This window comes from Coenobita brevimanus, chromosome 55, assembly GCF_032717465.1.
Source record: "Coenobita brevimanus isolate Jiangsu-jjx chromosome 55, ASM3271746v2, whole genome shotgun sequence".
Taxonomy (NCBI): domain Eukaryota; kingdom Metazoa; phylum Arthropoda; class Malacostraca; order Decapoda; family Coenobitidae; genus Coenobita; species Coenobita brevimanus.
Window position 1 is genome coordinate 23,667,241 of NC_137008.1, and position 12,638 is coordinate 23,679,878.

General features: G+C 39.4%; 1 non-coding gene across 1 annotated transcript; it reads left to right on the forward strand.

The window, feature by feature from the left end:
- Positions 1–829: 829 nt before the first annotated feature.
- LOC145401564 (5S ribosomal RNA) lies at positions 830–948 on the forward strand. Its single transcript, XR_013897651.1, has one exon. It is a non-coding gene; the product is annotated as a 5S ribosomal RNA (ribosomal RNA).
- The last annotated feature ends 11,690 nt before the right edge of the window (positions 949–12,638 follow it).

The window sequence follows — 12,638 nt, forward strand, 5'->3', positions numbered from 1 at the left end:
TGTCAAACAAGACAACAGCAATAAATATATGACCAATCAATATGGTAAAAAAAAAAAAAATGAAGACAATAGGAAACTAGGATCGTTCAATACATAACAATATTAAAAAAAAAAAAATAATAAAACAATATGAAAAGATTACTTCCATTTTGAAAAAAACTACATATACAGTAGAAAAAAAAGAAGATAGAGAAACCCAGAATGGTAGACATGTATTCCAAACAGTTTTGGCGACAACTGTCGCCCTCTCCCGTGTAGATACAGGCCTAGAATGGTTCATGCCATTACTACGAAGCTGCTTATAAACACCAATCTATTCATGGCATTTCCCAGACCCAACCCGACCTGATCTCACCTGACATTACCTTTGGGGGTTACACTAGGGGGTAGAAACCTGGCCAGGCCTTTACCCCATAGTGTAACCCCCCCAGGTAGCGTCAGGTGAGGTCAGGTCGGGTTGGGTCAGGGAAATGCCGTGAATGGTTTGGTGTTTATAAGCAGCTTCATAGTAATGGCATGTACTATTTTAAGTCTGTTTCTCCACTGAAGAGGGAGACCGTTGTCGCCAAAACTATTTGGAATACATCCACTTCGTCTAACATTGTGGGTTTCTTTATCCTTAGTGACGTTCATAAAAGTGTGATCCTTCTACCACCAAGAGCTATCAATACTGCACTACCATTACTTATACATGTGAAAACAGTTAATTTTACAAGTTACAAAAATAGAGACTTACTCTATATATGAAATACTACAAATATGAAAAATTAACATTTAAAAAAAATTAGTGTACAGAAAAACAAAAAGATCTATAAATAAGGATACACATACAAACAGCCATACCACGTTGAGTACACCGCTTCCCGTCCGATCAGCGAAGTTAAGCAACGTTGGTTCTGGTTAGTACTTGGATGGGTGACCGCCAGGGAACACCAGATGCTGTTGGCATCCCCACGTGTCAAGTGGGGTTGGTGGAGAATTAGTGCCCCTCCCTGTAAAACAATTAACTCTAAGCCCTTGGCCACCCCGTGTGGGATACATGGCGTCTGGCAATGAATGAAAAATGAACATACAAACATGTTACAGTTATCACTGATGTTCAATCAATACTCATTCACCAGGTGGAAAAATCTGCAACTACAAGAATAAGGGCTCTATATAACACAGTGCTTCCCAACATTTAATGTCTATTACCCAGAATCTCCCAGCAATTCAACCTCATGACCCTAAAATAAGCCTATAAGTATTGACCTTTGAATTATTTGTAAATACCTATTTAAACTATTTCATTCCTGTAAAAAATAAACAATAATACATATTAATACGTATGTAGTACTACTAATTTCTTTATTCTGAGCAATGAAACGGAAAATGAGCTTTTTTAAACGTCTTGCAGCAGCTTATAAATTTCTTTCAGTATCATTTGTTTCCATGACAAAATTACTAAACAAAATGAATGTTTAGCTAACACTTTCTGACTGGGTCACAACCTGAGGATGGGAACTGATGTTCCAAGATAAGAAAAAAGGTTAAGCATTTACAAAAAATAAAAAATAAATGAATTAAATACCCCCACTTCACACTTATTATCTTATTCTCTTTCTAGCATTATTATTTATTTTTTTAAAATCCTTAGTTGTTCTGATTTTCTTTGAATTTCAATTTCTTTTAATTTCATATCAATATTATGTTTTTCCTCAGCTCTCTTGTCCATTTTGGTGCTATATGTTTCCTGAATCTGGACAGATCTTTCCACAAGTCATTTTATGTCATTTAATACATTTAAAAGCTCCCTCCTCTCTGATCTTGGTTGTATTCGCCTCCTTGTTCTCTGACGAGGAGGAGGAGGAGGTGGATGCTGTTCCCTTTCGACTGCTGGCAGTGGTTGGGCTGGCTCTGGTGTTGGGACTGCTTCAGGAGCTTGGCTAGGGCCTGGGAGTTGTGGCTCCTCCAGCTCCTCAAGTGGAAGAGGCTCATCATCCACGTCTGATATAGTCGGAGTGCCCTGGCTTGTACTCGCACCCTCAAGGACACATTGTGATGGTCTGGAAAGCGGCCTTTGTTTTAAAAAAGAGGACAACTCATCATAGTGCCGTGGCTCAGGCGTCCTTCCCCGGCCTGTTGCCACCTTGTTGGTCTCATACTCGTGGTATTTTCTTTTTATCATCCTCCATTTCATTTCAACTTGTTGTAGAGTCACCCCGGGGATCTGAAAGAAAAATATTTTATTAACCTAAGTAGTGGAGTTATATACTTTATAAATAGATATACCTAAATATGTATACATGCAATGGAAAAATAAAATTAAAAAGAACAAAATCGTTTCAGCTCAGAATAGATTCCTTTGACTGCTAAACAAATCTGACACTGGCAATATGGTCATGTCACATGGACAATGTCAAGAGTATTGAGTGGATACCATTGCAACATACTGCATAAAATCTTGAACGATTATATTATTAATAAACAAAATAATTTCATTACAATGTGAATGTAATACGTGTACAGTTTAAACCATTATATTTCTACTATTACTCTTATCTCTTGCTCTTGACTTTTGTCCTAAAAGGGTACATGTTTCCTTTCCATACATTAGGATGGGTATCACAATATTGTCATGCAATGACATTTTAACTTCCATGCTCACTTTCCTGTTCCTTATCACTGCTTTCAATGAACCATCAGCCTTCCTTCCCTGCTGCACCCTTTGAAGCACTCGATCTGCCAAACCTCCATCCTTGTTCATAACACTACCTAAATACAGCGTGTTTCACTTCTTCATTCTACCATGCTGTTCCTTGCACCTCTTTGCATCTCTTCCTCACCCCACACACTGTCTTACTCGATGCACAAATTTCTTCTTTAAATATCTTACAAACTCCTTCCACATCTTCCATCCACTCTAACTCATACAAAGCAAATCATTCTTCCAATATACTCTTATACTCTGCTTGTCTGTCTTCCTCACGTAGCCTATCTACTCTTATTACAGAAGCTACTTCCTCTTGTTTTCCCTGCGCCCATTCATCCACTTCCTATATCCTTAGATACTAATTGCCAAATTGCAAATGTTATGCAAAAATATTTGAGAAACATTAAAGTCACCGAAAGTTGTGTGTTGCAGGCAATGGCAACCCAGAATGCAGTGGACATTGAAAACCAAATCAATAATAACAATAAGCAAATAAAAGCAAAGCCATGTGCACAAGGCAAACACAATGTTAGAAGCATCAATGGGAAGTTCAGACCTTGGAGCCCATTATACAAAAGAATAATGCAAATGTACCCACACACATGCTCTGTTATGTACATGTCATGCAACCTATGTACATTTGATGTAACCCAAGTACATATGATACAACCCACGTACAGTACATTGTTACAATGAAGAACTGGTGTGTCTCCACATACATATCATACATAAGAAACAGGTATTATACACATAAAACAAAACTGCCTTTCCCCAATTAAAAAAGAAAAGGTTTTTGATTGGCACTATTAAAGAATGAAAGCAGTACAGCTATTACTGTATTGGGCTATGAAGCATCTAGTCTATGTTCACTGACAGGATGCGACTGAATGCAGGTCATGCTCAATGTGCTTAACTTTAAGGACACTATTTCAAAATATACCTTTCTTGGAAGACGATTTCCTGGCAGAGCCTGACAAAAAGGAGAAAATTAATGAACATCATAAACATACGGTCCTGCTCAAAATTATGTAGCTAACATACAGGGGATTGTTTTTGAAGGAAATACTCTACAGATGCAGTAGCTCCACACAACTCTCACAGTCTGTACACTATTGATCTCTGTTTCTGAAATATGCAACAAATATTAAAGTATAATCTTATGTCTGCCTCAAGTAGAATTCAGGATATAAAACTGTTAGTCACTATGCCTTGAATGTTCTGGTCCATCATTAAGTAGCTCATAATTATGTTATGTAACAGAATTGAAAAGGCAAATACTTTCCACCTCTAGTAAGTTCAGATCTGCTGTCACCTAATCCCAAGGATCCATTCTCCTACAATATAAGTAAACTGTAAAACGTTTTCAGGTAAGTCTAGCTGAAGTGCCCAGCATGGTGGCTGTCTGGTACGTAAAGTTACTCAATACAGTATAAGGTTAGGAATAAATCTTTAGGTGATAACACAATGTGAAAAAAAAAAAAAAAAACTGACAATTGATTACTACTGCATAAAGATATAATGGCAGATGAAATGCTGACTATTGCAGATGTTGTCTGATAATCAGATCAGAACGTATTCTTTGTTGAAAAGTAACAAATATAGTCTTCACTGTGCTATTTTATGATAGGTATCATATGGAATAAATAAAACAACGGAAACTTATTTTCAAGACAAACAATGCATGAATAGTATAGCTTTTTGCAGTACATGTACGAGGAACAGGAACAAAATACTTATAACTGTTTGCAAGGTCTGAGTTATTTCCCGCCACACACTGATCTTCGTTTTTTTTTATCAACTAACCAGAGGAAATTTTTCTTAACATGGCTAACTAAAAGTTCTGTTGCCTCGTAGTTACAAATTTCCTTACGCCTGCCTCCCCAGCCTTGGAGGAGAAATTTCATAATTGGAATAATATAAATTGTTGACCTACCAGTAAACAATAATGCTTGTTAATTAATGTATCGGCTTCTTAAGATAAAAAGGAAATAAACTGATTGACATTAAGGACCAGTGAGAAATGATGCATAGGCAGAGAGAGAGCGAGAGAGACAGAGAGAGAGAGAGTACAATCTATCTGCTAAATGTCAGGAAATGCAGGTAATTAAAAAAAATATATATGAGAAAATTGAAGAAAAAGAAACCAAATCTCAAATATACCTAAATTACCCTGGCCTAGGTTAGGGAGTGTTGAAATACAGTAAAACCAAAAGCCACAACTATTTGCAGAAATACAAATGCTTATGCTAGTAAATAAACTTTGTGAAAACTGAAATTTACCTATCCAAGTCACCAATATCCAATAATTACCGTAATAACATTGCTTTGCAACAGCTAACTTTAATTTTAACCAAATAATCAATAAAATCACAATAAAAGTATTAACTGAAGAAGGCGGTCTCTTTGGCAAATAGTGCTGTAATTTTTGGGAAAAGAAAGAGTCTGAGACCATTCATGACTGGCAAAGTAGGCATTTGTATGACAAGTTCACTGATGTTGACCTCCTACTCACCACTTTTACTTGGCTTGTTCTGGGACCGGGCCTGGTCAGCTGCACTACTGCCCTCATGCTCTGTCAGCATTTCAAAAGTATCAACATTGTCATCATCCCCTGACTGATGTTCAGTGTCACCAGTTGAAGGGCCAGCAATTGGTTCGGGATGAATTAAGCGATAAGCATGATATGCAAAGCACTTTTCTGCTGCCACCTCACTCAAAAACTCTTGTCCACATATTTCACAAGAATACCTGTCAAAGGCATAACTGTATCACATAAGAAAATCTTATTTAAAAATAACAATAAAACAAGCTAAAGAACACTGTAATGTATCCTATAATCAATCACACGAATATGTAACACTCACCCAAGCAATAAGTTCACATTATTTCCATTATATTCCTTCATCCAAAACAGTTAACTTTTGGACTCTCATCCCGACTGAATTCTATGGAGAAATTGGGCAAATATGGTTACTGCATACACCTCTATAACAGATTATATATTTTCTGGTCTGTTTTAGCGTGGTGATTTCTTTTTTTTTTCCCAAGATAATCACCTATCTTGGAGACAGGCCCGCATGAACCAATGCAAATTCACAAACAAAAAAAGGAAGTCACATTCATGCAATTCACACTAAAACAAGGAAATCATAATTCTGGCAACCCTAACCATACCTAAGCAAACCTTAGGTTTGACTTGGTTAAGTTGGGTCAGGTTTGGTTAAGTTAATGTCCTGGAGGGGGGTGATTTTTTTTTTTTTTTTTTTTTGGTGTGTGTTTATGTGTGGGTTGTGCTGCATAGGTGCAGTTGATTCTGACAAAAATAACAAACTAAATTATTCAAATCACACTAAAAATCACCAGGGAAATATTCTCATGCACAAATATATATATATATATATATCCAAAATAGGGGTTTAATATGATTCTTGGTAATCACCGCATATATAATATAGAGCATGCTGATTGCTTATGACAGGTAAAAAAAAAAATAGAACGATTATAATGAGGTTGGGTTAGTCAGAGGGTTTTATTTGGCAGAATGAACATTCCTGGATGCATATTATTCTTACATTAATAACATGAAATGAAGAAGCTTTTAATAGCGTTCAATGTAACAAACAACTAAACCCTTCTAGTCAACATAGGAATGAGACTCTTTTTAACACTTCTTGGGAGCCTGTTCATCGTGCTAGCCCTTCCTATCATGTTTTCAGTACAATAGCCAGTCTGCAAGGAAATGAGATGACAACTTTTTCATAATGCCATTTTATGCTCCTAAGATAAACGTAGGACCATTACTTACAATTTTCGTTCCATTCTGAAGCACAAATTAAGGCCAGTAGGAACCGTTTACTCTTCCGCTCTTTTCAAGTAGGTCCAACCTCGCAGTGGATTTGTAAACTTGTTTCAATGGCTGCAGTTCCTGCGGTAGGACATATGATAAACTCGACAATTTAGGGATCCAAGCACCTTTCATGGTTTGGAAATGCATCTCTATCCCTCAAGAAAACACATAATATGAAAATACTTATGACTGGCTGAGATGTTACGTAAGAATTTGGTAATTATATACTTTCGTTGCAACGAAGCCAAACCCACAATCAATTCATCGGACGCGACGGCCATTTTGGGGCTGGAGGTGCGAGATGGTGCGAGACGGAACCTTTAAATTGATGTATTTTCATAATAAAGTACAATGTCAGCATTCCCTAACATCGTAGAGTCATTAACATGATTATTTGTCATCCATCATAATAAAATCATGAATGGTTATCTTCTGATATTGCAATTTAAACACAATGTTAAACTCCCTAACTGGCTATATTCCGCTACACAACACGCTGATTGGTAGTTCGGGTATGCACCACTGCAGAGGCAAACTCCACGGTGAGGAATTTGACTTTCCAACCGCGGAATCTCAAACACCTTTGACTTTCCGAGGTGCTACAAAAAATGCCTAATGTGAAACGAAGTCTAGTAAAGGAACGTCGAAGTAGAACATTGTGTCAAAAAGTTTACACTGTGAAGTGCGGCAGTGACATTATTCAGGTGTGTCTTACTGCGTTCCTGCACATTCATGGAATTCTGAGAAAAGGGTTCGAGTTGCACTAGGCAAAGTATTGAGAACTGGTACGGTTGACTCTGATAAGCGAGGCCATAAGGAACCAGGTAACAAGGTTCCAATGAATAAACATGCTCTAGTGAAAGAACACATTGAAAATCTCAGCACAGTTACCAGTCATTCCTCGCGTGCAAAGAGCCCTCACCGGAGGTATCTACCACCTGGCCTTAACATAAAAGTACTTTATGACAGTTAAGTGAAGTGGATGAGGGCAGAACATAGGGGTGAAGAAAACATTGTGAAAGAGCATTATTACCGTAAGGTGTTTAATAACGATTACAACATTGGTTTTCAACCTCCTTCAAGTGATACCTGTAACAAGTGTGACAGAATGAACAATGAGTTGGAAGGACTAGTAGCTGGATGGGATGATGACAGAATCAGGGAACTTATGGAAGTGAAAAAGGTTCATCTGAGCAGTGCGACAACAGGCCAAAGAATCATGAAGGACTATGCTGATGATACAGACAATGATTTTGTTTGCATATGCATTGATTTGCAACAGACACTGCCAACTCCTAAGCTAAGGTCAGGTTTACAGTATTATAAGAGAAAGTTGTGGACATAATTTTGGAGTGCATAATTTGAAAACACGTAAAAGTTGTATGTTTGTGTGGACAGAAACAGAGGCCAAAAGAGGATCTTGTGAGATTGCCTCTTGTCTGCACTATTACTTAGAACACAAAATACCTCCATGCATCAGAAAATTAGTAATCTCAGATAATTGTGCAGGCCAAAACAAAAACCGAAATATTGTGGCAACATGTCTTAGAAATATTCACTCAAACCGCTTTGGTTTCATTAAGCACTACTTTATGATTCCTGGCCACACGTACCTCCCATGTGACAGGGATTTTGGAATCATTGAGCAGAAAATAAGGCAGATACCTATCTACACACCAGAACAATACATTGAAAAAATCAAGGAAGCATGTCGGAAAAATCCCTTCGATGTTGTGAGGATGCAGCGGGCCGACTTCAAAATCTACGTCATACTGCAGGCCTCTTGTGCATGGACCAACTTAAAGGACACAGGTTTTTCACAAGCAAGGGTTTTTGAATTCTCCAAGGACTACAAACCAGGGTTAACCATGTTTAAGCTGTATGAAGATACTATTCAGCCATCAGTCAAAGTGTACCTTCAGAAAAAACGTAGTGAAGGCTCCTTCAGTCTGTCTACCATACCAATTCCCTCCAAGTATCCAGTTCCTGTGAAAATCTCTGCTGAAAAGCTAAAGGATTTAAAAGACTTAATGCAGTTCGTCAGTACCAGCAACCCACAGTACATGGCATTCTATGAGAACTTACTGAGAGAACAAGATGGGGTAGTACGGGCCGTCGTTGGGCATAATACTGATGACCCGGACGACGATTTCCTTGATTATCAGGAAATTCCAATTTCACCCTCCCATTTTCAGACTACTCATGCTCAACTTTCTCTCCTAGATGGTGGATATTCTTACTGCTTCAAGTGATTGTGTAAGATCATCACACAAGCTTGTGAAACTCTTACGTCTTATCTATGTGTGTGTGTGTGTGTGTGTGTGTGTGTGTGTGTGTGTGTAAAAAGCTAAAAATAGCTACTTTTGTGTGTATTAAATCTGTTTTGTGATGGTGGCAAATGATACCAAGATTTTTTTTTTCTTTATGCGACGAAGAAAGAACCAAAGGCCATGAGCCCGCAGTAACAGTTCCCTCCAAGAGAAAAACAAAATACAATAGAGAGCCAAATTCAAGATCCGATCATTTTGAGATGCCTGGACACACTGCGTTTGAAAGACTGGAGATCATAAACAGCAGGAAATACAGACAGAGGGAGACAGTTCCAGAGCTGGCCTGTTGCATAAATGAAAGACTGGGAGTAACAGTTAACTCTTGCATTAGAGAGTTGGACAGAAAAGGAATGAGAGTTTGCTGCCAGACGGGTGCTACACGCCCGTCGTAGAGGTGGAGGAATGCAAGCAGACAGTTCAGAGGAGCAGTGACCATTAAAATAGCGATAGAAAAGAGGTAAAGATGCAACAGTGCGGCAAAGAGACAGAGGTTGAAGGGAGTCAGTAAGAGGAGGAGAGTTAATGAGACGAAAAGCCTTTGGCTCCACCCTATTGAGAAGAACTGTATGTGGGGAGCCTCCCTACACATGAGAGTTGTACTCCACACAGGGGCGGATAAAACCCCTGTATAGAGTCAACAATTGTGCAGGGGTAAAGAAAGAGCGGAGTCGGCTTAGCACACCCAATCTCTTGGAAGCAGATTTTACAAGAGATGTAATATGGTCTTTCCAAAATAAGTCCCGAGTAAATGAAACCCCAAGCATGTTCAAGGATGATGCAGGATTAAGCTGAATATTATTAAACATTAGTGGGTATACCTGTGGAAGATTTTGTCGGGTTGATAGGTTTAAGAACTGAGTCTTAGATGCATTAAAAACAGTCATATTATTTTTACCCCAGTCAGAGACACGAGCCAAGTCAGATATTAGGTGTGCCATAGCCTCATCCCTTGTTTGTTGAAGTAACTGTTGAGATGGGCGTTGCGGAACCGAATGGAAAGGTGAAGGGTGGAGTCATCAGCGTATGAGTGGATAGGGTTAGATGTACAGCTTAGAAGATCATCGATGAATAAAAGGAAGAGAGTTGGTGATAGGACAGAGCCCTGAGGAACACCACTATTGATAGATCTAGGAGAAGAACGATGGCCGTCTACAACAGTGGCTATAGAACGATCAGAAAGGAAGCTGGCGATGAAGGCACAGATAGAAGGATAGAAACCATAGGAGGGCAGTTTGGAAATTAAAGATTTATGGCAGACTCGATCGAAAGCCTTTGAGATGTCAATTGCAATGGCAAAGCTTTCACCAAAGTCCCGAAAGGAGGATGACCAGGAGTCTGAAAGGTAGGTGAGAAGATCGCCAGTGGAGCATCCCTGACGGAACCCATACTGACGATCGGAAAGAAGGTTGTGATAGGAAGGATGCCTTAAAATTTTTCTATTGAGAATTGACTCGAAAACTTTTGAAATACAGGACGTTAAAGCAATTGGACGATAGTTGGAGGGTTGAGAGTGGTCACCCTTCTTTGGGACTGGCTGAATGAGAGCAAACTTCCAGCAAGAAGGAAAGGTACAAGTTGACAGACAAAGGCGAAAGAGTTTGCCTAGGCAGGGAGTAAGCTCAGATGCACAGTTCTTGAGAACAACAGGAGGAACCCCATCAGGCCCATATGCCTTGTTAGTACTGAGGCCAGTGATAGCAGAAAATATATCAACTGAAGAAATTTTAGTATCAGCCATGAGGAAGTCAGAGGGGGGAAGTGATGGAGGAACAGCACCGGAATCGTCTAAGGTGAAATTGGAGGAGAAAGTCTGTGCGAAGAGATCTGCTTTATCAGTAGAAGAAATAGCTACAGAACCATCAGAGTAGAAAAGTGGAGGGAAGGATGATGAGGTAAAGTTGTTATAAAGATTTTTGGCAAGGCGCCAGAAGTAGCGGGAAGAATTCGAGTTGGAGAGTTGAGAGCATTTAGTATGGATGAAATTATTTTTAGTAGAGCGAAGAACAGACTTAGCATGATTCCGGGCAGAAACGTAAAGATGTTGTGATTCAGGGGTGGGTTGGCTCCGGAACCTTTTGTAGCCCCTCTCCTTGTTGCAGACAGCATTAGAACAAGCATGATTAAACCAATGCTTTCTTGTGTTAGTCAAAGGATATGAGAAAGGAATGTATGCTTCCATGCCCGAGAGAATAATCTCCATAATGCACAAGGCACACTCAGATGGCTCCCGGCCATGGAAGCAATAATCATTCCAGGGAAAATCAAAGTACTGCCTGAGGGCCTCCCAGTCCATGGCTCCAAAATGCCACAGATGACGTTTCCCTGGGGGGTCCACAGGCCCACAGGCCGTACCGGAGTGATAGGACAGGTTAAGATAATAAGGTTTTGATCGGAGGAGCCCAACGGAGAGAAAAGATTAACAGAGTAAGCAGAAGGAGTAGTTGTGAGGAAGAGGTCAAGTATGTTGGAGCTCTCTCCAAGGCAGTCAGGGATATGGGTAGGATGCTGTACAAGCTGCTCTAGGTCATTAAGGATAGAAAAGATGTAGGCTTGTTCACCACGTGGATCCGTGAAAGGAGAGGAGAGCCAAAAGTGGTGGTGAACATTGAAATCTAGAATGGAGATTTCAGAGAAAGGAGAAATGGATGGAATGTGTTCCATCGTAGAAGTAAGAGAGTCGAAGAATTTTTGATAGTCAGTAGAATTAGGGGATAAGTAAACAGCACAGATATATTTAGTCAGAGAATGACAGGAAAGCTGAAGCCAGAGTGTAGAGAATTCAGAAGAATCGAGTTCAGGAACACGAGAGCAAGATAAGTCGTTGCGTATATATACACAACAGCCACCTTTGGCTTTGAAATGAGTATAGAGAAAGTAGGAGGATACAGAAAAGGGTTTGCTGTCAGTTGCCTCAGACAGCTGAGTCTCCGTTAGAAAAAGAAGGTGAGGTTTAGAGGAGGAGAGGTGATGCTCAACAGAAGGCCACGAATGTTGCAGAAATGAAGAAGAAGAGAGTCAGACAGTGGTTCCAGGCACCTCGAGTCGTCATCGGGAGAGGGGCGGATGGTTGGGGCATTTATGGTCCCCCCCCCCCGGGGACTCCGAGGCTTGATGAAGAGACGCCATTTTTGGTGAATTTTGAATAGGAAGCGTACTGTGCGTGTAGTTTGGTGTAGATAGTTAGAGAAATTTGTACTGGAGAGCATGCTGGCCTACTCTCTGTGTAACTGAAATGCTGAAAAAGTTCAGCAAAGGGGGATGGTCAGGACCTAGTCCTGAGGGCTGATGAAACGGGAGCTCCAGCACTCCATGTCATCAGCTTTCCATCCACCTCGGGAGTACTGCCCTGCTCGACTGGTGCTACAGTCTACAATGTATTACTTATGGAATACATTGTTTTTTGTGTCAATTTTCATAAATAGCACCAAAAAATAACTATCACTTATTTCATTAATGTTTGACAATATACCCTTAGGATCATCAATAAAAAGTCACTGATGTAATTTTTTTTTTCTTTTTTCCTTGCAATATATTCAGAATGTCCAGGTGAACATTTTGGTGTATGATATGTTATACCAAACCCTCACATATGCTTTGATACACTTACATAAACTGTAAATGCATTTTTCTCAAAACTTACTTTTGTTGAGTTCGCCCTTTGTATTATAAAGGCCTCATATATATATATATATATATATATATTTTACTCTAACTTGGCCTTAAATTGAAAAATTATGAGCCTCGCGGCCCAATATGACCGCTCATCAAT